Consider the following 25,533-nt stretch of genomic DNA (forward strand, 5'->3'; position numbering starts at 1 on the left):
TTGTTTTGGCTGCTCTCAGCCCCTTGAGACTGTGTGTGAATTTCATACTTGCCTTGGATACATAAATTGCTTTGGGAAGAACTGATATTCCAATGGTACTAAACTTTCCCCTCCATAAACACAGGCTAGCGTTCCATTAATGTGTCTTCCTTCTACAATGTTTTGTAGTTTTCAGAGTACAAGTCTTTTGCCTCTTTGATAAGTCTTTTCCTAAGTATTTTATTTTTAAATTTTTATTTATTTATTAAGAGGCAGGGTCTTGCTATTGTAGCACAGGCTGGCCTTGAACTAGAGATCCTCCTGCCTCTACCTCTGGAGTGCTGGTGTCACAGGTGTGTGTCACCATACACAAAATAAGTATTTTATTTTGTTTTTGATGTATTATAAGTAGAATTGTTTGCTTAAATCCTTTTTTGATTGTTCATGGTTAGTATACAGGACACCACTGATTTTCATGTGCTATTTCCAATTCATTATCTATGACATATTTCATTTCCTGAAGATAGTTAGAGTTTCTAAGAAATGTAGGTGGGGAAAGTTCACCTGGGTATGCTAGCTCATTCATGATCTATCTGATTACCAACTATGTGCATGGGCAGGAAGAATAACAGAGTAAAGTCCTTGTTTTAGGGGGAACTCACAGACTAGTTGGAAAGAGAGAGAAAAAATAAAATGGTCACAACCAATGAGTTAAAATGCCTGGGGAATTCCTGGAATGTGGTGACCTTTGAGAATTCTCACCGGATAGTGTATGGTGAAGGACGAACTGTGCAGTAAAGGAGGAAGGGACGACAGCTGGGGACCAGGGCCCATGGAGCAGTGGAAGAGGCTGTGTGCCCGGCGGTATGTGCTGTCCCTGAGGCCCCAGAGGAGGGTGGGAAGCTGGGAGAGGATAGCTGAAGGCCAGAGGCTGTTCAGCTCCTGAGGCTACTCTGTTCCATACAAGATGGCTCAAACAGAGGTTTTTCTGGAGAGGTTTTTATGACTAGATTTGTGCTCAGATCACTCTGCAATTAAAATAATGGAGGCCTTCTCAGAGAGGATTGTTTAGCCAGCAGCCATCATGGGCCACCTTGAGAGCTTGGAGAGGGAGGGAATGAACTGGCCCAAATGATCCCCTGTTTCAAGATGCATCCTGGCTAAAGGTAGTATTGAAGCTGTAGGAGCCTTAGGGCATTACAGGGGGAATATGGAGAAGGAGGGGGTTGGAGAGAGAGAAGGGGTGTTGGGCTCTGATGTGGAAGATGACTGTGAGTTGGGCTTTGCCTGTGGTTTTGGGTGCCTCCCTCTACCACCCACCTCCCTGTGTGGGCTGAGGTTCAGCCTTGAGATGAACACACAAGAACACACTGTCCATGTGTTCAGGGAACGTGCAGCCTTGTCGGGGAGAGTCAACATGTGAAGCAAGTATGAACACACAAATGCTATGGTTAGGTGTTGGGTGGCATTGGGAAGAAGTGAACTTTGATCTGTGACCTTGAAGATTTAAATGAACAGAAGTCTTTCTTAGAAAATAAAAAGGCATTTATAAAGTACAATCTCCTCTCAGGTTGCTTCAACACTCTTCAAAAAATGGACATCATGCTTACAAATGCCCTACACAAATTAGCAGTAACTGTGTGCGATAGCAGAGAAAATGCGATTCCTGGTGTACAGAGAGCAGCAAGAAAAATCACTTCTTCACTAAAACTTGAACAGTAGTGTTGGCAGCATTTTCCAAGAGTTCCTTGTTACATGTTGCCATTTTTCAGCGCTATACAGTTTAAATGTTTAGCCTTTTCTAAGACCCAAGTGACACACCTCAGCTCCAGGACACATATTGGGGGCTCACTGCTAAGCTTGGTGGGGAGGTCTTTCCCAGCAGAAGGCACCCCAAGTCAGGCCCAGGACGCTACTCTCAGAGCCTTATCTCCTAGTTATAGAAATGATGAAGAAATAGTTACTTAGGCAGCAAGGACTCGCTCTGCTGCTTCTATGTTATAGAGCTATTAACTCGGAGACAGCATTTCTTAAGTGTAATTTTTATTATCACAATTAAAGACTGATTTGAGTTTTATGAGATCATGTGTTTTTATTTTATGGACTTTTATAGATAAATTCCATTTAAGATATTACTCTATATTTTAAAAAATACAAGCAGAGTCTTGGAGTTATACTGTTCTTCTCTTGGCCTTGGATGGTAACACTTCCATGCTGTTGATAGTTTGTTAGAAACAGATGTTTCTTGATACAACGTGTAATGGAAGACAAGAAAACCTGGCTCCTCACAGTCACAAGTGGTCATTGGTTTATGGAATACATCACATCTATTTTTTGGGACACCTGATGAAATACTGCTGGAGTTTTTTTGTCGAACATTAATTGATTTTCTTCTGATTCTCTGAGGAGTTTCTTTGGGTCAAAGCAAGCATCTATTGTTATTTTATTATTTGCACAGTGCAGAGTTGTAAAAATTGAGACTAGCCACTCAAAATGCCACCTTCTAGTCCTAACATTTCAGGAAGACAGTAAGTTTAATGAACTGACTACCACCCGGTGCTCTTGTACAGCCATGCAGGCGGATTTACAGCTTTGCAAGTTTCCTTGTGATGTTTTGCAGGCTTTTTTTTTTTTTTTTTTTTTTTTTGGTTTGTTTTGTTTTTGATGGGGGAAAAGAATGTGAAAGAGTATTTGCACTAAATAGATTAAGCTGTTGGTAAACATGTCCCCTTCAAATTAGCTGATGGTGAGGACAAAGAAAGTACTTTGTAATTCACAGGGGCAAACAAGAAGAGGCCAGAGCCTGTCTAACTTCTAATGGAAAGACAGATTAAATCGCAAGGTTCTATGCAGTGACTAACAGTGAATTAGATTCTTCCTGCCATTTATTCTGCTAACGCTTGCTCTTCTTTCTCTCACTTGCCTTTCTTGGGAGGGAAACCTGATTTTTTTCCCACAATCAAATTAGCATAGAAACAAATATTGCTGCTCAGGAATGCACATTCTTTTCAAGGGTCTCAGCACTTGTGGTGACTAAGTAAGTCCCTGCTTGATGAGTGACTGCGGACACCTCCGTGTGGCAGCTGTGTCTTGGTGGCCCAGGCTAAAGGGTAATTAATCTCACTATCAGAACTGCTAGCAGAGAGCCTCTCGGGACCCTTATGACCAAGGCTGTGGGGCGGGTGGGCCGGAAACAGTAACAGGTCATCCTGTTAAACTTCCTGTGAGGAGGGCACTTTAATCTCTGCTTCTTTACTCTTTGAAAAAAAAGAAAAGAAAAGAAAGAAAGGGTAATAGATTTTCAGGGGACTTTTTTGGGAATCTTTTGGTTCTAGGAAGGGAATGCAAAGCCCCAGGGAGAAATGGCATAGGGAAAGGAAGGGAAACGAGCCATCCTCTTAGAAGTAGCTGCTCAACATACCTGTTCCATGGTTCTAGTTTTCAAGATACAAATGTTTGGGTTTAGACTGGCATGTGTCAGAGAAATGCAAATGAACCAGTGTTGAAATGCAAGGCTGGGCACTGAGCTGCTTCTCCATTCAACAGTTTTTTGTTTGCCTGTTTGTTTTTAAGGAATAGTTGTTTCCAGTCACAAGTGAAGTTAAGGGTTGTGTTTACTGTTCAAAGTTGGGTATTCACATAGGAAAAGTTGAAAGGGATGACAGTGAGGGGTCCTGAGGAGCCCTTTTCTTTTTCTGTCTTCTCTTTTTTCATTTTCCTCCCTCCCTTCCCTTCCTTTCTTTTCTTTTCTTTCTTATTTTGTTGAGGCAAGGCCTTGTTAGGTAGCCCAGGCTGTCCAAGAACCCATGATCCTTCTACCTCAGGTACCCAAGTCTAGAATCACAGGTGTGAGGCACCACACATGGCTTTGGGGCACCACTTGTAAATGTGGTTTGAACATTTCTTTTAGGATTGTCTCTGCTAGGCAATCCATAGGTGAAAAATTCTCTCACAGAGTCACAGGGATCTTTTCAGTCCTTTGAGTAGAAAGGGACTGATTGCTAAGATTGTGCAGTGTGGTATCCAGTTTGCCTCCCCTTCAAAGTGCTAGAACTGTGCATGCAGGATGTCTAGGTGTCTGGGCTCCTGCCAGCCCCATGGGCAGTGGGTCCCAGGTGGGAGGGGTGGACTCTAAGAACAGAGGCCATGACAGTTCTGGTGGCCTTGGCACGTGGGTCTAGGATGTGTGTTTAACTCAGATGGGTCAACTTTGTATTGTACTTAGTCTTAACCCTGACATTGTGGACTGAGCACTTCACAATGGGCCCCTCTCATTACAATAATGGTGTCTGGGGCACAGGAAAGGCTCTGGTTGGCACATCCCTTTCACTGCTTTGCCACTCTCTAAGGTTATGCTTTGTCCTGACAGACTCTGTTAGCTGCTGCGGTTCCACCAGGAATGAGGGTGAACAGTCTATCAGTGATTCCTCAGCTTCTTGGGTACACAAAGGCTCTGTTCCTACTTCCCTGATGGGTTTTATCCAATGGAAGTTATGCAAAAATGATGTGGGCTGGTTGCCAGGAATAATACTTCTGGGTGATCCTCTTACTCTCCTGAATCTTCTGCTTAGATGTTATCACTCAGGAGACCTTGAAAGCTGAGGATGGAAGATGGCAGGGTCTCCCCAGCATGGGTCTACCCTAGCCCACCCCACAACTGCCAGTCAGGAACAGAACACCTACACTAGACTGGTGTTGGATGGGAAAATATGATTGTGCTAAACCATTGAACTCTGGGGCTTGCTTGTACAGATGTCAGTGCTTTCTAAACTAGAGGATTTCTTGCTACAGCCCTCCAACTCAAATCAGAAAGCAGGCAATGAGTTAAATCTTTTTTTTACCTCTAATCCAGGTTAACCCAAAGCATTTTTCTTTTACTTTGGGATAATTTTAGATTTAAAGAACAGTTGTAAGATACTACAGAGTTGCCATACCTGTCACCCACTTCTCCAAATGCTTATACCTTACATAACTGTCAGGTAATAGTCAAAGCCAGGGGAAAGTTGCAGAGTTGACATTGGCACAGCACTACTGGTTACACCACAGACTTGCTGGGTGTCTTTCCTTCAGAACCTGGTAAGATGAAGGGGGAACAGAACAGAGATTCCTCTGTCATTGGGGTTAGAGAAGCAAAGGATGGTTTCCACAAAACTGGGAAACAAACAACTGCCCTTAGTGTTATCACCAAAGAAACACATTCTTGAATTGACACAAAAATAGGAAGTATGGGACTCCGAGCCTGATTTGACCTAGAGACAGGGCTTATGAGATCATCCCAAGGAGGTGCCAGGTTAAACCCTTGATAAAGTCAAGAGGAGAAGCAAAAGAATGAGAATTTGGGTATGATTTTAAGTTTTTAAAAAATGTAGCATTTTGTATAAACATATAGATCCAACCACCATGTATGGTGTAGCAGGGATGTTACAGGGATGATCCTCCAGGGACAGATTGACAGAGCAGCAAGACTTGGTCCTGAGTGGCACACCTGTCTGGTTGGTTCCACTGCTGTCACCACCAGGCACAAGTCATGCAGGGCAAAGCCTTATGCTCTTAATTCCTTGCCAGGGTTTGCCTGGCATCAGAAAAAGCAAGGTATCCTGCTTGATTTTTCCCTCTCCCCTTACCTGGTCTGGAAGAGTTGGGCCCACTGTGGTGGGGGTATAGGAGTTTACTCTGAGAGCTGTGTTTTCTGAGTGTGGGTGTGGTGAATTCTGCTTACAGCATTTGCAAGACACCTGTCTTCCCTCCCCTTCGGGTCATTGCACATCCACTGTGAGGTTGCACATGCCAGACAAGTATGTTTTTGGGTTGTGGGTGGAGAGAAAGTTCAATGTAGGGAACTTCTGGGAAAGACAGTGTGAGTGGCAGTTTCCCTCAGTGACTAGAAATGAGGGGAGGGAAGAACCAGGGGGTGTGCATGTATCAGTGGGGACTCTCATCTGACTTGTGCCTTGTGCCCATTAGTCAGCTCAGGCTGCTGTAGCCAGTTCTTCAGATAGAGTGACGTAAGTGATAGCAACATATTCTTTCACAGCTCTGGAGCCAGAAGTTCAAGGTAGAGGTGTGGTCAGGGCTGGTAGATAGCATCTTCTCCCTGTGTCCCCACGTGGCTATCCTTCTGTGTGTGTCTGGGTCCTGATCTCCTCTTAAGGATTCCAGTCATATCAGGTTAATGCTCATTCTGTGACGTCACTTTAATTTAATCGCCTCTTTAAAGGCCATATCTCCAAATACAGTCATATTGGGAGTTAGGACTTAGAATTTTGGGGAGTAACAATTTCTTCCTTAACAGCCCACTTTGGATGAAATGATCTGTAGATTAAAGTCATTCAGGTTAAGTTAGAACCAGTTAAGAGGATCAGGCAAAGTCAGGCAGAATCAGGTAAGCTCAGCCTTTTGATTTCTGAAGCCTTGGATGCCACAGCAAACACACGCCAGCCACGGCTTTGACCAAAGCATGATCGGCAAAAATCTGACCCAGAAATACACTCAACATCTTCTGTTCATCCTGAAAAAGCAGCCCATGGGGGAAAGAGCCTGAGCTCCTGGCTCCGGCCCTGGCCTTGCTCTGGGCAAGGATTCTCAGTCCAGGGAATTGTGTGCATAAAGTCCATTTAATTTCCATATTGACCTATGGCTTCTGTAGCCTAGTTGCTAGCTAGATCTGCCCTTATTATCAAATACATGTTCATGAAAATTTAATAAGAGAATACAGTGAACCCGTTGGCCATTATTGGGCTCTAGTACCTTGGTTTGATTCTTCAGCTCCAAAGATATTTATTGAGCGCTTACTATCTCCCAGGAGGCACTGGGGCTACAAGACTGAAGAAGATGGGCCTTGCCTGCAAGATGGTGGATGACAAAGTCAAGGAAATCTCACACACAGAGCCCTGCAGGAAGATAGGTATCAGCTCCTATGCTCTCTGAGCTGGAAGGAGGGAGTGCAGGTCAGAGACCCTGGCATGCTGCACTCTTAACTAAAGTCTACTAGAAAGATAATTCCTATACCTATAAAAACAGAGTCTAAGTGCAACTGAGAAAAATCAGAAAATAGAAAACAGTTCAGATATTGGGTTGAATAGTATACATTAAAGTCCAAAAGAATCCATAGGTAAACTATTAGAATGAATAGGTAAAGCATTCGAGTTGCCAGATGAAGTTTTTAGTAACTGCACTTCTATTGACTGTCATTAAGCATGTAGAAATGCAATTTTTATGAACTACCTCTAGCATGGTAATTCCCATCAATAAATGAAGTGAATGATGAGATCTCTATACTGAAAATTATAGAACTTCATGGAAATAAATGCAAAGCAGCCCTCATATTTGAGCAGACTTGCTGTACTCAGGAGCTGGAAGGCACATTACTGCAAAAATACCATTATCTTTGAATGCATCTGCAGACTCAGTGCAATTTCAATCAAAATATTTCCAGTAATATTTGATGGAAATTAATAGACATTCTAAAATTTACATGAAAATGAAAAGGGCAAAGAGTAGTGAAGGCAATTTTGAAGAAAAATAGTTGGATGGTGATTCCATCCAAAGTCATCATAAGTTAAAATGGCCCAAGATGCTAATGAAGGCTATATATTGTAAAACACGTCGCCTGGTCTCATTATTTTCCACATCGTTGTTCTGCTCTTATGTTTATTTCCATCTGAGTTTGTCAGCTTGGGCTGCCATAACAGAATACTGCAAACCAAGTAGCTTAAACAATAGAATTTTGTTTGTTCTCACAGTTCTGGAGGCTGAAGGTCCAAGATCAAGGTGCTGGCATGGTTTGACTCTGGTGAGAGCTCTCCCTGGGGTTGCAAAAGCCACCTTCTTACATGTCTCTACACAGCCTTTAAGTGGATGCAGGCAGAAGCAGTGAGCCAGCGAGCTTTCCAGAGTCCTCATAAGGACAGCAATAGATCAGGGACCCACTTTTTGACAATATTTAACCTTAATTATTCCTTAGAGGCCCCATCCAAATATAGCTACCCTGGGATTGGTCCTCGGCACACATCATCCACAGTCTCCCTCCTTGATTAGAATTTATGTTGGACTTTCAGCTTGCTAATTTTTAGGTTTTTTTCTTACTCATGCACATAAGGATAAATATTTCCATTAAGTTACCATAAAAGCTGTTCCCTCCAGTTTTTGAGATACATGTATAATGAACATATATATTTCATTATCCTTTGGTTCTGAATTTGTCATTTCCCTGTGAAGTGGGTGCAGCAATGCAGCCGGTCGATACTGGGGTTAAGCATCGTATTTTAAAAGCTGTACTCTGCAGGCACACCACCTCGACCCAAACACCCATTCTAGTACTTGCTAGCTCTTTGGCAGTAGAAAACATACACATTTCCTCTGTGACTTACTTAGTTTCCTCAGTTCCTAAATGGGAAAAATAAAGTGAGACTGTGGTGTATGTATATGTGGCATTTCCATCTGTCCTGGCCTTTCATTTTTGCTTTGCTGGGTTTGTGCAGGCACCTGTGGTCCTGGTCTATTTTTCAGGGGCATCTCTTTGCTTGGACTTCCTGCACTCTGCAGGCAGTGCACATTCAGACTCTGCCCCTTCCAGCCTGTGTGGCTCTATCTTATGGAGGACACCTTACCTCTTAGCTCTGGAGTGAAAGCAAACATCTTTGTCTGTGGATAGGTGGCCTTCCTGGTTCTGCATTTTATCTGCTGGGCTTAGCTTGATCCCTGTTGTAGCCACAGGCTGTGCCTTTAGGGATGTTGAGATGCCACTCTAACTTTGTACTTCTCTTTTCATTCTTGCCCTCTGGGGTCTTCTTTTGTTTAGCTCTGCTCTGTATTTTCAAAATATCAGATTTTACACCAGTTTTACTATGTGATGGTAGTTAGAGAGTCATTGTTGACATCAGTTGATGTTCCTGGAAATAAACTGTAGGATGCAACCTCATCAAGGCTTATGTTGAAGCTTGACATTTGCTTTGTTAAGTAAATGACTCCTCTTTAACTGGCTTGGAGTGAGTATGGACTTCAAAAATAGCAATCCATACAATTCTTTCCATTTATGCTTTTCCCAATGAAATGTTGAGCTGTAGCAAGATTGTTGACATCAGTGTTCGTGTCCACTTTTTCAAGGCTAAGTGGTTGTGCAGGCAAGCTGTTCCCTACAGAGCACACTGCTTTTCCCTGGGTGGGATGAGGCTAGAAGTCAGGCTGGCAGTAATGTTCCTCCTCCCTGGGCCTTTAAGGTTTCAATACTCATGGGCTTCATCCACTGTAGCGTTCTCTATGTCTAATTCATTCCTGTCTCCGTTTCCAAGGGGCATTTTAAGGCCGTTGAACTTTCAGGCAATCCCTCTTCTTGCTTTAATAAGTTGATCAAACTGAAAATCCACTAAGGACCACGTTTTTTTGGATGGTATAGCTGAATTTTGAAGGATCTTGAGAATTCTTTGGGAAGAAATGGATAACTGTATAACAATGCATCTGTAGACCTACTGAGCAATCTCAAGAAAAGTATTATTGGTGCATCTACAATTATTTGATTTCTCTTCCCCTTTTGTTTTGTTGAATTTTGTTAAAAGTTTAAGTTATTATATATATATATATATATATATATATATATATATATATATATATATATGCAACTGTCTTGCACTTTGGCTGACTGCCTGGATCCATGTTAAACTGGATCTTATGAATATTCTGTGAAGCCCTATATAATGGACTTACTTTTTCCTGGCAGTTAGTCTGTGTGGATGGCATCTTAAATATTAATGCCATTTTTTGCAAAACTTGACAAAAACATTTCAGGCATTAATAGTTTTGTTAATAAATTACTCATCACTAAAACAATACATTATTTAAGAAAATTCTTGGGGGGAGAAATGACCCAAACATTGTATGCATATATGAATAAAAGAAATAAAAAAAATTAAACAAACAAAAAAAAAGAGAATTCTTGAAGCCAGTCAGTCTACTGTTTTGCTTTTGTCACTTGGCAAGATACTATTAGCCTGTAGAGCTGCAGTTTTGCACAGCACCCCAAATGGGAGCACTCAGAAATGCTATGCACAGTGGTGGTGGGACATCCCCCCAATAAGGAGGGACAGCCAATGAAGCAAGGTGGTTGACTTCACTTGAAGAAATTTCATTCTGTGTTAGACGATTCTCTTCGTGCCTGCCTAGGATTAACCATCACAATAGTTTCAACTATTTGTAAGACTAGTGATAAAAACAGCATTTTAAAATTGTGGTATATTCCATATTTTAGCATAATAAGGACATTAATTTGTACTTCCAGATTAACTTCTTTGGGGAAGACATTAGCAAAAAGATGGTGCTGCCATTGGGGTGGAGGAGGTACACTTTGAACTTCTCGAAGTCTGGAATTCTGTCATTAATTTAAAAACTTTTAGCTCTATATGTTTTTTTTTTTTTGGATTAGGCTTGTGATTCCCACTCACATCAAATTCTGTGAAAGATCATGTACAGATGTATGTACCTAAAGATGAGTAGTAATTTGTACATATTTGTCCAGTCTGCTGGCTCATTGGAAGGTGAGGTGAGCTCAGGAGTGCTTACTCGGCACATGGTGCGGGGCGGCCTGTCAGTTACCTGTATAACAAACAAATTTGCATCTTGCCATCGTGCCCATGCTTTAGGTATGTTGCAAATCTGGGACTTTGTTACGATTTGGATATAAAGTGTTCTCCTGAAAGATTCACATGTTGCTGGCTGGGTCCCCAGCTGGCGGTGGCCTTATTGATGTGATTGTGTCGTGAAGGTACTAACCGCATCTGTGGGTTAATCCACGCATTGCAGAGTGGGCTAAAAGGAGTTGGGCCTGGTCGGAGGAAGCAGGTCACCAGGGAAATGCCCTTGAAGGGTACAACCTGTCCCTGGTCCTCTCCCCCGCCACCCCTTTCTGGCTGGTATGAGGTTAGCAACTTTCTTCCTCAGTGACATTTCTGCCTGGCTATATGACTGATAGCAATGGGCCAGCTGACCATGGATTTCAACCTCTGAAACCATAAGCCAGAGTAAATTCTTCCTCTCTTGCGCTGTCTTTCACGTGTTTTCTCACAGTCACCAAAAAAGCTGACCAACTCAGATTTCCTTGCTTATTTTTATACTTCCCGACTCATCTTGTCTCAGACTTCTGGGTCAGTCCGATTGAAGAGTAGCCTGAGGCTGTACAGGGAGAGGTTTAAACCCACTCCTGCTTTCCGTGGTGTAGGGTGGTATGCAACTAAAACCAAATGCTAAAGTGACTTGGACGCAGGGGCTGAAAGAACTGCAGACATACCTAGTATCTCCTGATTGGGGGTCTCCATCAGAACTTATTATTGTAATAGATTTCCTTCACAATAGGACATTAATATTTATTTATGCATTCTCTGCTTCTAGTATGCTAGCACTTTTGACTATTGGGGTTCTGTGTATACCTTTCTTTTTCCTTCAAAAAAGGGCTCTGCTATGAAAGATATCTGTAAACTGTAAGAAAATAGGTCTGAACTCAGAGGGACATGAGTTCGAATTTTGGCTCTGTACCTTCTTAGACTCAGGCCAGGGCCCCGTTGCCTGACTTCTCTAGCACTCACTTTCTCGTAGGGACAATACCTACCTCATCTGTCTGTAGTGAGGGTGAAATGAAATAGTGTGCACACCATCGAGCATAGTGCCTAACATACACTCCGTGACAATAAATGGTATTCATTACCGTGGATACTACTGTGACGTGGTGGGATGGTTAGCTCTAAAACAGGAACTCAGGACAAGTGAGTAGGAAGGTTTGAAAGTTGGATGGCTGTCAGGAAAAGTGCTGTCAATCAGAACTTAAGTAAATTTCTTCTTTTTTTTGTGGTACTGGGGTTTGAACTCAGGGCCTTGCACTTGCTAGGCAGGAGCTCCACCACTTGAGCCACGCTCCCAGCCCTGTTTGTTTTAGGCTACTTTTCATATAGGGTATTGTGCTTTTTGGTCTGGCTTGCCTGGACCATGAACCTCCTACCTAGTAGCTGAGATTACACATGTGCACAACCATGCCCAGCTTGGTGAGATGGTGTCTCACTGCTTGTTTGCCTGGGCTGGCCTTCCACTGTGTTCTTAATCTCTGCTTCCCATGCAGTAACTGGGATTTCAGGAATGTACCACCACACTTGGCCCCAAACTTAAGTAAGTTAAAGAGTGAACAGAGGTAATACATGTAGCGTGGAATGAGGCTGTTTTTGTGGATGGTATACTTACATTTGATAAAATAATTGCCATTTGGCTTCCAAATGATAAGACAAGGGTGCCTTGTGTCTCTGTGTGCATGCTCACACATGGATTCAGTCGTGTGGACTTGATGATTGCTGTATTGTTTTCATGACTTCATGTATGAGATCACAATGCTTAACACACAGTAGATCCTTAATCAATGCGGCTCTTGTTCTTGCCGTTGTTCTTATAGTAAGGAAATAAGAATAAAAAGTAAAAACTCCTCTATGCTTAAATATCTGAAACAAATTAGGGGCCATCTTCATGGAGTTCACAGTTCAGTTGGAATGCTATGATCATTCAGGAAAGCAGAAAGCACACTGGGTATCTGTAGACAACATGTACTTGGGTCTTCTTGTTCTTGATCTATTTGGACAATCTCCATCTTTTAACTGGTGTGTTTAGGCATTCACTTTTAAGTGGTTATTGCCGTGGCTAGACTGGCATCTGTCATGCTTGCAACTGTTTTCTAGTTGTTGAATTTGTTCTTAGCTTTTTTCCTTCCCCTGTTTTTATGACTTCTCTGGTTTTCACTAAGCATTTTTATGCTCCCATTTTCTGTCCTTTCTTAGCATAGCAATTATACTTATTTCTAAATATTAGTGCTTATCCCGAAGTTTTCAATATACATTTGTAACTAATCTAAGTTCACTTTCAGATAACACTATACCCTTTCATATATACCTTATAACAAAGTACCCCAATCCCGCTTGCTCACCCCTACAACATTGCTGTCATTTGTACACTTACTCATGTGCTGAGATCACCCAATACCTTGTTCCTGAGGATATTTTGTTATACATTTCCCTATTCCTTTTCGGATGTTCTTCCTTTCTTTCAGGTCTGAGCTTCTGACCCACCTCATTTTCCTTAGGTGAGAAGGGAGGCTGGGAAGGGGGAAGATGGCTAGCTGTGCTCCCCTGGGTGAGGTGACATAAGTGTTTGTAAAGTCTCTTCCCCTGCCCCATAGGCCTGTGTGATGGAGAATGCTCTGCCCTCTCTGCCATTTCAAGAGGGGAATTTTCTTGGCTCTTTACTTGAGACCTGTTGGGGGTCCTGGAGGCAAACCCATGGAGGAGCTCAAGCCCCAGGACTGTAGCCCCAGGGATTTCCCACTGGCCCCCACACAGCCCCACTTAGGGCATTCCACTGGTTTGTGGCTGCAGCCCTTCTGCTCCTGTGAGGTCATCTAACAGTGGCGACCTATTTTTTTGTCTCTCCAGATGTCAGACCGTGGGCTGCCCTGTGACCTCAGTTCTCTGATGGACCCAATAAAGGTCCTTGAGTTGCAGTTTGCTGTAATTACAGAGGGACAACTTTTAATCTCTTTACATATCGTTGTAATAGCAGTTACTAAATAGCTAAGGAATAGTTTTAAAGTTCCTTATATTTGTCTGTTTCTCATATATTTAGTAATTTAAAAATTATTTTATAAATATTCTAAGGTAGAAATTTGTTTAGGTATCTCAAATATTACCTTCTAAAATTACTGGGGTTTGAACTCAGGGTCTCCCACTTGCTGAGTAAGTGTGCTATCAATTAATTGAACCATGCCTCCAGCCCTTTTTTACTTTAATTTTTTTTAGGGGGATAGGGTATTGTGCTTTTTGTCTGAGTTGGCCTCAAACCATGAATCTCCCATCTCCACTACCTGAGTAGCTGTGATTACAGGCACATGCCACCACACCCAGCTACTCTTCAGAAACGTGTGCTGGGCACTGAACAATAAAATGCTAAATGAGGAAGAAGTGGTCTCTACCTTCATGGGCTGTAGATTATAGTGTAGGAGACAGGCATTACTTAGAAAGCTACTTTAATTTAAAAATAATTCTTCATTAAAGTTAGGGTGCATGCTGTGAAGGAAAGCACTGTCTGCAATATTTAATGATGAGGAGTGACACAGAATATGTTATCTGTCCTGAGGAAACTCGCTAGCGTAGAAGGCATGGTTTTCAAGTGCACCTCTGCTCGCCCACCTTGCTCCCACACAGTGCAGAAGACATTTTTAAGACGCAGACTTCTCTCTCCTTATCAGTGGGCTTTTCTGTCAATGTGTCAGTTCTTGACATCTCAACACAGACTGGTTTTCACGTGGTAAACAGTCAGCAATGTGCTACAGGCAGTGTGGTTTCTGTTATATTATTAGGAGCAGTGTGGTTGAATTCCATTTCACCCTTCCAGAAAAACATCTTCCTCGTACACAGCCTCTGCAAGGCAGAGCAATGGGAACTGGCCCAGGAACTGCCTACTGTGACCGCGAGGCTGCAGTTTGCTCCTGCTACTGTTGTTATTTGAGCTTGCTGCAGATCCCTTAATTGAAGTGATATGCATCTGAAGGTTATGAAAAGACAACAAAAAAAAACAAAACATTTTGTTTGGTTGCATTTCTGATTTTTAAGATTGTACACCAGTGTATAAAAATTAATTTAACTAGGGGCTGGGAATGTGACTCAAGGCTCGAGTAACTGCAAAGCCCTGAGTTCAAACCCCAGTATCACAAAAAAATGAGTTTAACTACTGTATACTTTGGCCACTAACCATTTAGGTTTCTTACAAAGGACCAGGTTTAGATAGGATGTTTAACTTTCCTCCTTCACCTATGTGCTGACTTACCCTGCAGATGTAGGCCTCTGGTTCATAAGGCGTTTGCAGAACCCTTTCTCGCTCTTGTCTTTTAAAATCGGCAATTCTCATTGGCAATTTTACAGACATTTTATGAATTCTATCATGTAATTTTGCTTCTGATAATTTTATGGGGTACAAGAGCATTGACTATTTCTGTGCTGTGTCAGAGATGTTCTCTACAGATGGGACTCTGGAGATCATGAAGACCACAAAATGTCTTTATAGGAACTACTTGGAGAACAGGTCTCCAGTGCAAATGTTGCAAATTCAAGGACTTAGTGAGTGTGGCATGTATTGTGTATGTATGTAGTATGTATATTGTGTGTTGTTCATGTGTGTGTTGTGTGTATTTTGAAATCCCAGCCAGAGAAATTAAGCAAGAAAATTAAATAAAAGGCATCCACACTGGAAAGGAAAATGTAAAATTGTTTCTGTTTACAGATAGTTTGATCTTGAATGTAGAAAACCCTGAAGAACCATTATCAGAACTATTAATAAGTCAAAGTTGCATGATACAAAGTAAATAACAAAACTCAGAACAGCCTCTATGTCACCTTTCCCTTCCCCTCTCCTTCACTGTGCAAAGCTGCTGCCCTGTCTACTCCATCTGTCCAGTGCATCTCATCGGCCTCCCTTGTGCAACCAAAAGCAAAGTCTCCATAAGGCCTCTGGGTTTTCTTTCCTAACCTGTGCCCCCATTGCTACCAAAACCATCTTTCCAAGCATACATCAATCTACTTATTCTACTCCCTCACCTGGAAACCTTAAGCAGCTTCTCCTTGTCTACATCCTGGAGCCTGAAGCCCTAGTATGGTGCCCCAAGCACTTCCCAGCTGCTCCAGCCTCACCTCTGTGCTCCACCCTACCTGCCTCCCCTCTCCAGGCTCAGCATAGGGGCAGCTTCTGGTCCTCTGCCTTCCAGGCATCTTCCCTCCCTGCTGCCTGTGTCACTGGCTGTCTTCCTTTGTGGGGTCCTCGCCCGGCTCCAGCACTCTTCCATTGGCCAACTATCTGGAAAGGGCTATTCTCCTCCATGTCTTTCATGTCAACACAGCTGCCCTGGCATGGCTGGGTACCACCATGGATGAGCTTGCCTCTCACATCTTCAGGCACTGCTTATCCAAAGGCTATACCTGGGATTCAGGTATCTCACCAACAGCTTGTTTGTCATCCTCCTGGATGCCATGGGTGTGTCCTGCAACATCTCAGATCCAGTGTTTGTTCTCATCTACTTGCTGCCATCTCTTCCTTCTGTATTTCCAGAAGATCCTCACCCATTCAGCTGGTTGCTTGTGACTGGATCCTACCCCATCCCTTGCCATGCATGAGCTCTGGCCTTAGGAACTATAAGTAATGTTTCTGGATCTCAGTTTCCTCACCTGGAAAACGATGCTTAGAAAAGGTACCTGCTTCATGGGGCTGTTGTGAAAATTAAGGGTGGTAATGTGTAAAATCCTGCTGAATAAAGCTTGGCATGCTGACAGCACTCAACCAAGCTCGACTTTGTTCATACAAAACTGGATCATACTACACAAAATTTTTCAGATCTCTTTTCAAGACATGTTACTGCTCTTCAGAACGTTTGCCCAGTATTGCTCAGAAGAGATGCATCTTTCTTGGTAAAATGCATTTTTCCTACCTTCCAAGGACACCTTCTCTCCTGGTTCCCTCAGCATCCAGCCATCCCTGGGCAAACCTTATTGCGGAATCCTTTCTCTGTGTCCAGCCTGCAAGCGTCCTGCCATTTAGGGTTTGTCCTAAGCCCTCCTCCTTGTCATCTTCTATGCAGCCCTGTTGTGATCTCACCCCACGGCCATGACTTTGAGACATGCTCTGTCTGCAGAGTCTCCATGTCCACCCAGATCCCTGGCTGAACCCGGAACCATAACCCCGTCTGGCCCGGCCCCAGCTGCTTGGATGTTCTAAAGGCACTTCCAGTTGGACAAGTCATCTCCTTCCTCCCAGGAAAGGCACACCACAAAGGTGGGAACCGTCCTCATGTGCTCCTCTTCCTTGTTCTCCATTCCCAAGAAGTCCCCACTTCCAGGCCTTTTCACACCAGTCCCTCACACCAGGTAGGAGACTGTCACTTCATACATGGCTTCTCCCCTAGCTTGTGCCCTGCAGGCATGGTGACTCTGTGAGGAAAACATGGCTCTGTCATTCCCTCCTTGTAGTCCTTTAAAATCCTCCCCCCACTTTCTTTTTTTTTCTTTTTTTGGCAGTTTGAACATAGGGCTTCATGTTTGCTAGGTAGGCACTCTACTACTTGAGCCACATCTCCAGCTCTTTTTGCTTTAGTTATTTTTCAGATAGGATCTCGAGTATGTGCCCGAGACTGGCCCTTGGACCATGATCCTCCAGATCTCTGCCTCCCAAGTAGTTGGGATTACAGGCATGTGTCTCTGCATGCCTGGCTAAAATCTCTTCACGGTTCTTACACACTTCTTCCTGAACTGGCTTCATGAAGCCCTCTGTTGTCTTGTGCCCTGCCATTTCCTCTCCCTCTCAACTTCCATTTCTCCATCTTCCTGTGCTTTTACTTGCCACTGGGTCTTCATATATGTTGTTCTCTCTGACTAGCACCCTCTTTTTGTAGCTCATTGCTTCGGATCCTTGGTGTAGACAGCACCTCCTCCAGAAGACCTTCTAGGCTTTCTCAACAGAACAAATGTCCTTTGTTGTGCCTGGCTTACCCTGGGCTTCCACAAACCTACTGTGGTCACACATAACTGATTGCTTTCTGTGTGGTCTCATTCATCATCATTCCCTCTGAGCTCAGAATGGTGCTGATCTTGGGGACTCAGAACACTTGTTGGATTGAGTCCCCTGTGATGTCTAGGCCCATTTATAAATGGTTGGAACCTCATTGGATAAAGGTGCCTGTCTGCATATGCTCCCAAAGCTACAGTGACCTTGGTGTTCAGAATCACATCTCCAGAGCCCTTGTCCCACACTGAGCCAGGTGCTAATGTGCCTGTCAGCCCCTCCACACGTTGGCCCCTGTGCCAGAGGGCGAGCTTCTCATCCATTAGCACTTTTTGTGCATAATAGTATTTGGTCACCACAAAGATGTGTCCTATCATGATACCTACCTTACAGGTGGGGAAACTGAGGAAGGTTGAGTGAGCACAAGATCTCAGAACTGGCCATGAGCCCACCACGATTGCCAGAGCCTGTCCACTCCACTGAGGCTGATGAAATAGTACTGGGGATGAGTTGGAGCAAAGCCAGGTGTCCTTCTCTGACTGGTAGTGTGTTTCCTACCTGCTGCCAGATCAGGTACAAAGCAAGCAGTCAGGTGAGCATCAAAGGGGAAGAAAATGCTCAGAGTTGATGCACACATCCCTTTTTTCTCTGGAAGATGCTCAGATGGAGAGATTTGGTCTGGACCAGTGGTGTCCTGCCAGACTGGGAGGTGGCAGAAGATCAGCCAGGGCTGTGGGAGCAGGACTCTGTTTCTAGTGACAAGGCTCTGACATCATGGAGACCAGGCACTTCAGGATGTGTCGAACATGTTTTTGACCTTAATTGTCATTTGGAGATTTGTCTTGAATTCCACTGGTTCTGACATTTCATCTTTGATAAGTTGGTCCTGCAGATAGCTTCTCCTACAACCCTGACTTGCTGTTAGGATTGCACTGGCAGCTCCATGAAGTGATAGTCACCAAAGGGGACAATTCAGCATGGGCACATATGCCTGAGACTGTTAGTTTCTCCATGCTGAGGACCCCACATGAGACAGCCTGGTTAGCAAGGAAGAGGACTTGGAGGCTTGCCCGCTAGTGGTCACTGACGCTTTATGCATGTTTGAGCTCTGTGAATTAAGTAGCAAGGACTTAGAAAATTGGGAAATGACACAGAGAAGTTAAGTAACGTGTCCTATGTCACACACAGAGCAGCCCTGAGTTAGAAACTACACTTCCTACAGCCCTATATTCTCTGTTATCCAGCTGTCTTTGTCAACTCCTTCTGGACTTTTGGGAGTGGGGATGTCCCCAGCTCTATAGACTGCTGAGTTGCATTGTGCATGGATTATTAAGATCGTTTTACACACAACAAAATGCAGAGTTCTTAAGTGCTGAGAGTGAGTGTCCACATGTGTATGTGTGTGTTCTCTGCCCCAGACAAGATGTAGAATGTCTTCACTGTCCTAGAAAGTCCATTATCCCTGCAGGAAAGTGTCCTTCTGAGTTCTATGGCCATGGCTTGGCGTTCACATGTAGGACAGCGCATTGCTAACTCTCCTGGGCCCCACTTCTTTGGCTTAACTGGGTATACTTTGGTTGGTCCAATTTCTGCTTGTATCAATAGTTGGCTCTTTTAATTGCTGAAGAGCTCTTTGTGGTATGAATACACATTTTACATGTATAAATGGATTGTTTTCAACTTCACTTTTTGCTTCATGCTAAGTTGTTTCATGTTGGAGGCTGTGTCTCTCAGAAGTATAGTCTTCATGGCTGTGTACTTTGCTATAATATTTATAATTGAGCCTCTAAATCCCCTAACTATTCTTTCATTTATTTATTTACGTATTATTTGTTGGGTGCTGGGACCCAGGGCCTCATACACGCTAGGCATGTGCTCTACTGCTAAGCTATACCCCAGACCGACTTTCATGCAAAAATTTGCTAATTAATGCAATCATTCATTCGTGCAATGGCTCTCCAGTGAGCATCCAACATGTACCGGGCACTCTGGAGACACAGCAGCAAACGAGACATCCCAGTTCCTGCCACAGAGCTTGCAGTCTAGTGGGCAGACAGCCATGAGCAAGAACATGCATGGTGAAACACTGTGGTGTATTCTGGCCAGTGAATAAGAGTGGAGGAGGAGATAAAACTTAGAAGGGAAATTGGAGGCCGTGGGGCAGAGTACAGCTTCAGAGGAACGACCTCAGAGAAGCCTGAGGGTGAACCATGCAGATATTTTGAGAAGCAAGTTCCAGGTCGAGAGGTCCCAAGTGCAGGTCTCAAGCAGGTGCAAACTTCCCAAGGTCACAAGCAATGCATGCAATGTGGCAGAGTGGAGGGCCTGGGCCAGGGAGAGAATAGGGAACATGGCAACTGAGTGAGCCCTCCTGTGTGTGGACACCTTGCTGTGACGAACATCTTCCCGCACATCGACACACCAAACCCTTTGGTTGTTCCTCAGAGTTGGTGTTTATTAATTCAACAAGGGATTTGTGTCATCGATGTCATCCCCTTGGGGAAGGGACAGTCCTGATCTTCTTGTGAAACCATTGCTGTTCCCAAATGGAAACAGGCCCCATACTTGGGCAGCCCATACCTCTCCTTTCACTCGGGGCAGGTGAGGACTCAGGTAGAAGGATTTAGAGAGCTTTGGGGAAGCTGAAGTTTGGAGAACTCCTTTAAATTATCTGATGAATGATTTCTCTGGGTCTCTTTCCTCATCTGAGAGTGGGGCAAAACCACCTTGCTCGCTGTTTTCTTCTCATTACTCATTGGTTTCATTTATCGTTATTTTTATGGCCTTGTGCTTGCTAAACAGGCTCTCTACCACTTGTGCCACATCCCTAAGTTGGGGAACTCTTTTAAGTAATGAACATAAAGTTATAAAGGCAAATTTCTAAGACTCCCCCAGAGCCTTGTAAGGATCCTGGGTACAGGCTCCTTTGCTTCAGGGTGAATGTGTCCCTGAGGAGATGGGGATGGCACCCAGAGATGCTAAAAAGACCCAAGGCCCATTTGTATAAAAGCAACTTAATAAGCTCTTCTCACTGCCCAGATCTAATTTGCACTAATGCCAAGTCATGAATGTGCCCCTTTCTTTCTCAATTTTCCCTTTCTGCTGCATTTCATGACTTTTTTGCTCCTAAGGGGAATTTTCCTAAAAGTTAAAAAAGTACCAAGAGATTCACAGATACTTTAAAGCAACTGAGGCCAATAGGAAAAGGGGACCAGGAACTAGAGAAAAGGTGAGATCAAAAAGAATTAACCTAGAAGGTAACACCCACACACAGGAAATTAATGTGAGTCAACTCCCTGTATAGCTATCCTTATCTCAACTAGCAAAAACCCTTGTTCCTTCCTATTATTGCTTATACTCTCTCTTCAACAAAATTAGACATAAGGGCAAAATAGTTTCTGCCGGGTAGTGAGGGGTGGGGGGGGAAGGGAGGGGGCAGGGTGGGTGGTAAGGGAGGGGGTGGGGGAAGGGGGGGAGAAATGACCCAAGCATTGTATGCACATATGAATAAAATAAAAATTAAAAAAAAAGAAATTCACATATCATTAATTTTTTGGTGTGGTGCATTCCACAATAGCGTGCAGTCGCCCAGTCACCTCTTCTCTCTACTTTCCTAGTGTTTCCATCACCCTGAGAGGAAGCCCTGAACCCATTCAGCAGGCACCCCAGTTCCCCTCTTCCCAGCCCCTGGAAATACCAGTTTGCTTCTTTCTCTATGGACTTACCCATTCTGGATAGCTTAGCTTGATGGAACCACAGAGTGTGTGGCCCCTGTGTCTGGCGTCTTTTACTGAGCATAGTATTCATGGCTTATCCATGTGGTGGTGTGTGTCAGTACTTCCTCCTTTCTTTATATGGCTGAGGAATATCCCACTGCTGGAGGACCACATTGTTTTTCCATTCACCAGTTGGTGGACAGTTGGGCTATTTTCACCTTTGGCTATTGCAGGTGGTACTGCGTAAAGGCATTTTGATTTTTTAAAACTTGGTTGCATTTGCTGGGGAAGCCGGGCACTGAGAATGAGAAAACAGATTTATCTTGAGCCTCTGTACCCTCCTACATCTTGACCAGGCCCCCTCTACTCTCTGGGTGAAGATGGACCCATTGACCACTAAAGGCCCCACTTTCTGGTTCTGGAGACTGCTCCCGCTTCCTCAGCACCTCCCGCACTCTTGCCTGTGTCAGGCTCACTCAGCAAGGTTTCCTCCTTCATGTTTTCTGGATGTGGCCTTTACCTGAGTCCATGTAATGAGACCTTACAGCACTGAGCTTCTCTCGGAGTCTTTTGTCACCGTCTCCTGTTTGCTCCATCCCAGAGCTCCAGCCACTAGGGCATGGCCTTCTGAGATCTCCCCCGCTCTCTGGATGACATCTCACAGGTGTCTACAGTCCGTTCAAGCCATGAGGGCAGTCTTATTGTCAGTGTTAACAATTATCCAGCCTGGTCCCCCACCCAAAATCCCATTTTATGCCCAAGTCAAGCCTTCCCCTCCCACCGGCCCAGGTCGGCTCCCTGTCAATATATCTAACCACACTCCTGTTTTCCTCCTCTCCCCCTGGCCATTACTTCCCACTTTCCTTTGAGGGTCCCTCCTCCACTAGACCTACAACCTGTGGTCCTCAGGGATTGGTCGGAGTGCTTCTCTCTCGCTGTCTCTTCCAGGTGACCTTGTCATTGGGTGGCACTTGTGTCCCCATGTCTGTGATTCCCAAATTGTTGTTTATGCTGTCTGTGGGCCTCAGGGCTCTGGGAGTGTGCAGCCAGCTGTCTCCTGTCACTTATACCCAGTGTTCTGGAAGTGTCTCTAATTTAACATGGCTCAAACCTAATTATTGATTTCTCTCCTTTTGAAGCTGTAATTATATCAGTCACTGCCACTTTAGTAAATATTATCATTATCCATCCTTTTGCTAAAAGAAGAAAGTGAGAAGAACATGTAGGACTCTCATGGGAACTGATGTGCAGCATAGGAGCAGGATCTGTAACTTCAGGCATTAAGGGTGAATCTTCTAGAACATTCCAAGAAAGAAGCATAGAGGATGTTATGATGTCTCCAAAGGATACAGTGTATATGGAACTGAAGTTTTCCCTTAGGTTATATATATTTTATTTATTTTTGGATTTTCTTTTTTTGAGACAGGGTCTCACTGTGCAGCCCAGGCTGGCCTCCAACTCTTGGTCTTCCTGCCTCCACCTCTTGAGGGCTGGGATTATACGTGTGTACCCCCCCTCCTGGCTTCTTTAGGTTATTTAGAGGAGGACTATTTGACTCTTACTTAATTAACAAGGAAAGGGGGCAACCTCTGAAGATGCAACAGGAGGAAATTAGGAGGAAGCTGAGGAAGAGGCAGTCTGCTGAGAGGTCACATCACAGCAGAACGAGGCTGAAGGAGTTCTTATGAGGCCATGTTTTACTGAAAACTGTCAAGAGCTTCAGAAAACATAAAGATAGTTATGTCCTTTAGTATAACAGAAGAGGCAACAAATGAATGCTCTCAGATACATGGCAAACAGACAAATCCTTTAGCGTGTGAAGTGAGAGAAAACTGGTGTTACCATATTCCTATGGCTAGAGAACTTAGAACAGCAGTAGTTGGGAAAAAGTGAAGAGCAGAAAGACAGTAAGTGCGTCAAGTGGGCTGAAGAGGAAATCGATCCTAACAGGTTCATAGGTTTGATTTCTTTTACAACTTGGACTGAGCGTGAATGCCAGCAGTTGATTGTGTGGTATACTTCGTGAAGCTGTCTTAGTTTTATTTTATGGAAGAACAAGTCCGTGAGGAAAAGGACATGTGTTTGCCTCCTTATAAAAGGCAGAAATAGTGACCACTGAGCTCTCCTTTGTAAATAATTCTGATACAGCTCATGATCCTATGGAGTGAGAACATTTTTGTGTCCTGAAATTCTGTACAAACTGGCAATGATTTTTTTAATGGGAGCCTCCACACCTCCTCCAAGCCTCCTCCACCTTCAGCCATTTACAGTACTGCCTTCTGGAATTCAGGCTGGCTGTTTTTTTTAAATTTATTATGCAAGAGCTTGTGAGATCTGGAAAGATTTTGTTTCTGTCCTTTTTAAAAGCATTAATATTTGTATTTTAGACTAGCAGACATTAATTGTGAAAGGTTTCATTGTGACATTTCCATGCATGTCATTATTTCTTTAGTTGTCTCTGTCCGTCTGTCTCTTTTCTGGAGTGGCTTGAATTGAACCTTAATAAAAAGACTTATGATCCTATTTGGTAAACACATACACACAAAGCAAATAGACACAAAAGCTTCTCTTTGTGAACACTCTAGCTTTAAGAATTGTTTCAATATGCAAGACATAAGTAGCCATGTGAAACCTCTGGCACTAACAAGACCAATCGCCATAACCACATTGAGTAGTGATTTTATATTCTGATAGATTACTTAATAATAATTACATCAAACCTGCCGTGTAATTAGGTGTTTATTTGCCATGTAACTTTTATATTTCATCAAAATTATGTGATTTATACTGCAAAGATAATTATCCCGTGATTACGAGACTGTGACCTTGAACTAAACCTTAATAATTAGTTGCAGTTTCTGAAGTAATTAAATTGTTGAGCAGCTCTTCCTGGTGAGTGGGCAACTACCTGCTTGCAAATGAGCGCCTGTCCATGGCTGTGTGTCACAGAATCGGGGATGATCTCAGCAGTGAACCACTGGGAACTGGCCCATTGCTGTCACCCTCCCTAAGGACTTGGTTTGTCCCAGCCTGGGTGTGGTGTGTGTGTTCTCAGATAGGTGAGCCATCAAGATTGCTGCTTCACCAAGGCCCAGCTCATGGGGGTCACCCAATGTCCTGCAGACAATGCCAGAAGCCCCTCTGCTGTGCCTCAGGAATGGGGTAGGACCTGGCTGTCTCCAGGGAGGAGTGGGAGGAGTTGCTGGGTAGCCCTTCCTCACTTTAAGAGCCAGAGAAAATCTCTCCCTGTCATTGTGGGAGGAGGCTCGTGGCAGGACCGCTTCCAGGCCCTTCATAGGGCAGAAGAGTTGCAGGTGAGGTCAATGCCATGGATGGCAGGCAGAGGGCGGGGACAACCTGGGCAAGGCTGTGACATGGAGCTACTGGGTCAGTGTAGAAGCACGGATGCCCCTGACATGTCACACCTCCTTCTCACCTATGCCACTGCAGCTAGGTCTTCCTGTTCTTGGAGGCAGAAGTAGACTTCCCTGCAAAAGTGGCCAGCAACTCTCTGGGTGGAGACCACTCTTCGTCCTTAAGCCTCCATATTTGCCCACGTGCTTCTGTGTGATTTCTGCCTGGACCCACGTCAAAATGAACCACAGTGGAAAGAGACTTGATATCACTGACACCGTCAAATCAAACCATCAAGTCTGATGGCCTTCAGAAAGCCACATCAAAAGAGGTGTTTCAAATAAAGTGGGCACGTGTGTGTAGGTATGTGTGTGAAACTGTGCGTGTTAGTATCCACTGTGAAATGAAGATTATTGACCCCATTATTCACCAGACTTTTCTGATTAAAAGCATCCTAATGTAATTCTACCAGAAAGCATTAAAAGTAAGAAAACTTTTCCCTGAGAATTCCTTTTTTACCATCAAGGAACCGCAGTATCCATCATGAAACTATTAAAAAAGTGGTTTTTGTTGTTTTGCGATGTCGGAGATTAAACCAGGGCCTCGCATATGCCAGACAAGAGCTCTAACACTGAGCTACATCCCAACCCCTAAAAAAGTCTTATCCACTGGTTTGGTGTGGTGGCAAGCATTATTTTTTATTAAGGAAATCTGACCATTTCCAATTTTTTGTCTGTCTTCACTTTAAACCTTCGTTCAGCTAGTGATCTATCTTTGTATATTCTCTGGTCTTTCTAATTGTCGATACTGAAGAAAACCTAACTGCCGACTAGAATTTACTCACTTGTAATTACTCACAGTTAGTTTATGCCCCCAGATTTATGGAAGCATTTATTGTGGCCTATTTGATTAGGCATAT

General features: G+C 43.8%; 1 long non-coding RNA gene across 1 annotated transcript in view; it reads left to right on the forward strand.

Annotated features, from left to right (window-relative positions):
- The first annotated feature begins 288 nt into the window (after nt 1–288).
- Nucleotides 289–25,533, forward strand: part of LOC141416924 (uncharacterized) — a 47,489-nt gene continuing 22,244 nt past the window's right edge. The window contains exon 1 of the long non-coding RNA XR_012441557.1: nt 289–843. This is a non-coding gene — a long non-coding RNA (uncharacterized lncRNA). The remainder of the gene's footprint in view (nt 844–25,533) is intronic.

The sequence above is a fragment of the Castor canadensis genome, chromosome 2 (genome assembly GCF_047511655.1).
Source record: "Castor canadensis chromosome 2, mCasCan1.hap1v2, whole genome shotgun sequence".
In the NCBI taxonomy this organism is placed as follows: domain Eukaryota; kingdom Metazoa; phylum Chordata; class Mammalia; order Rodentia; family Castoridae; genus Castor; species Castor canadensis.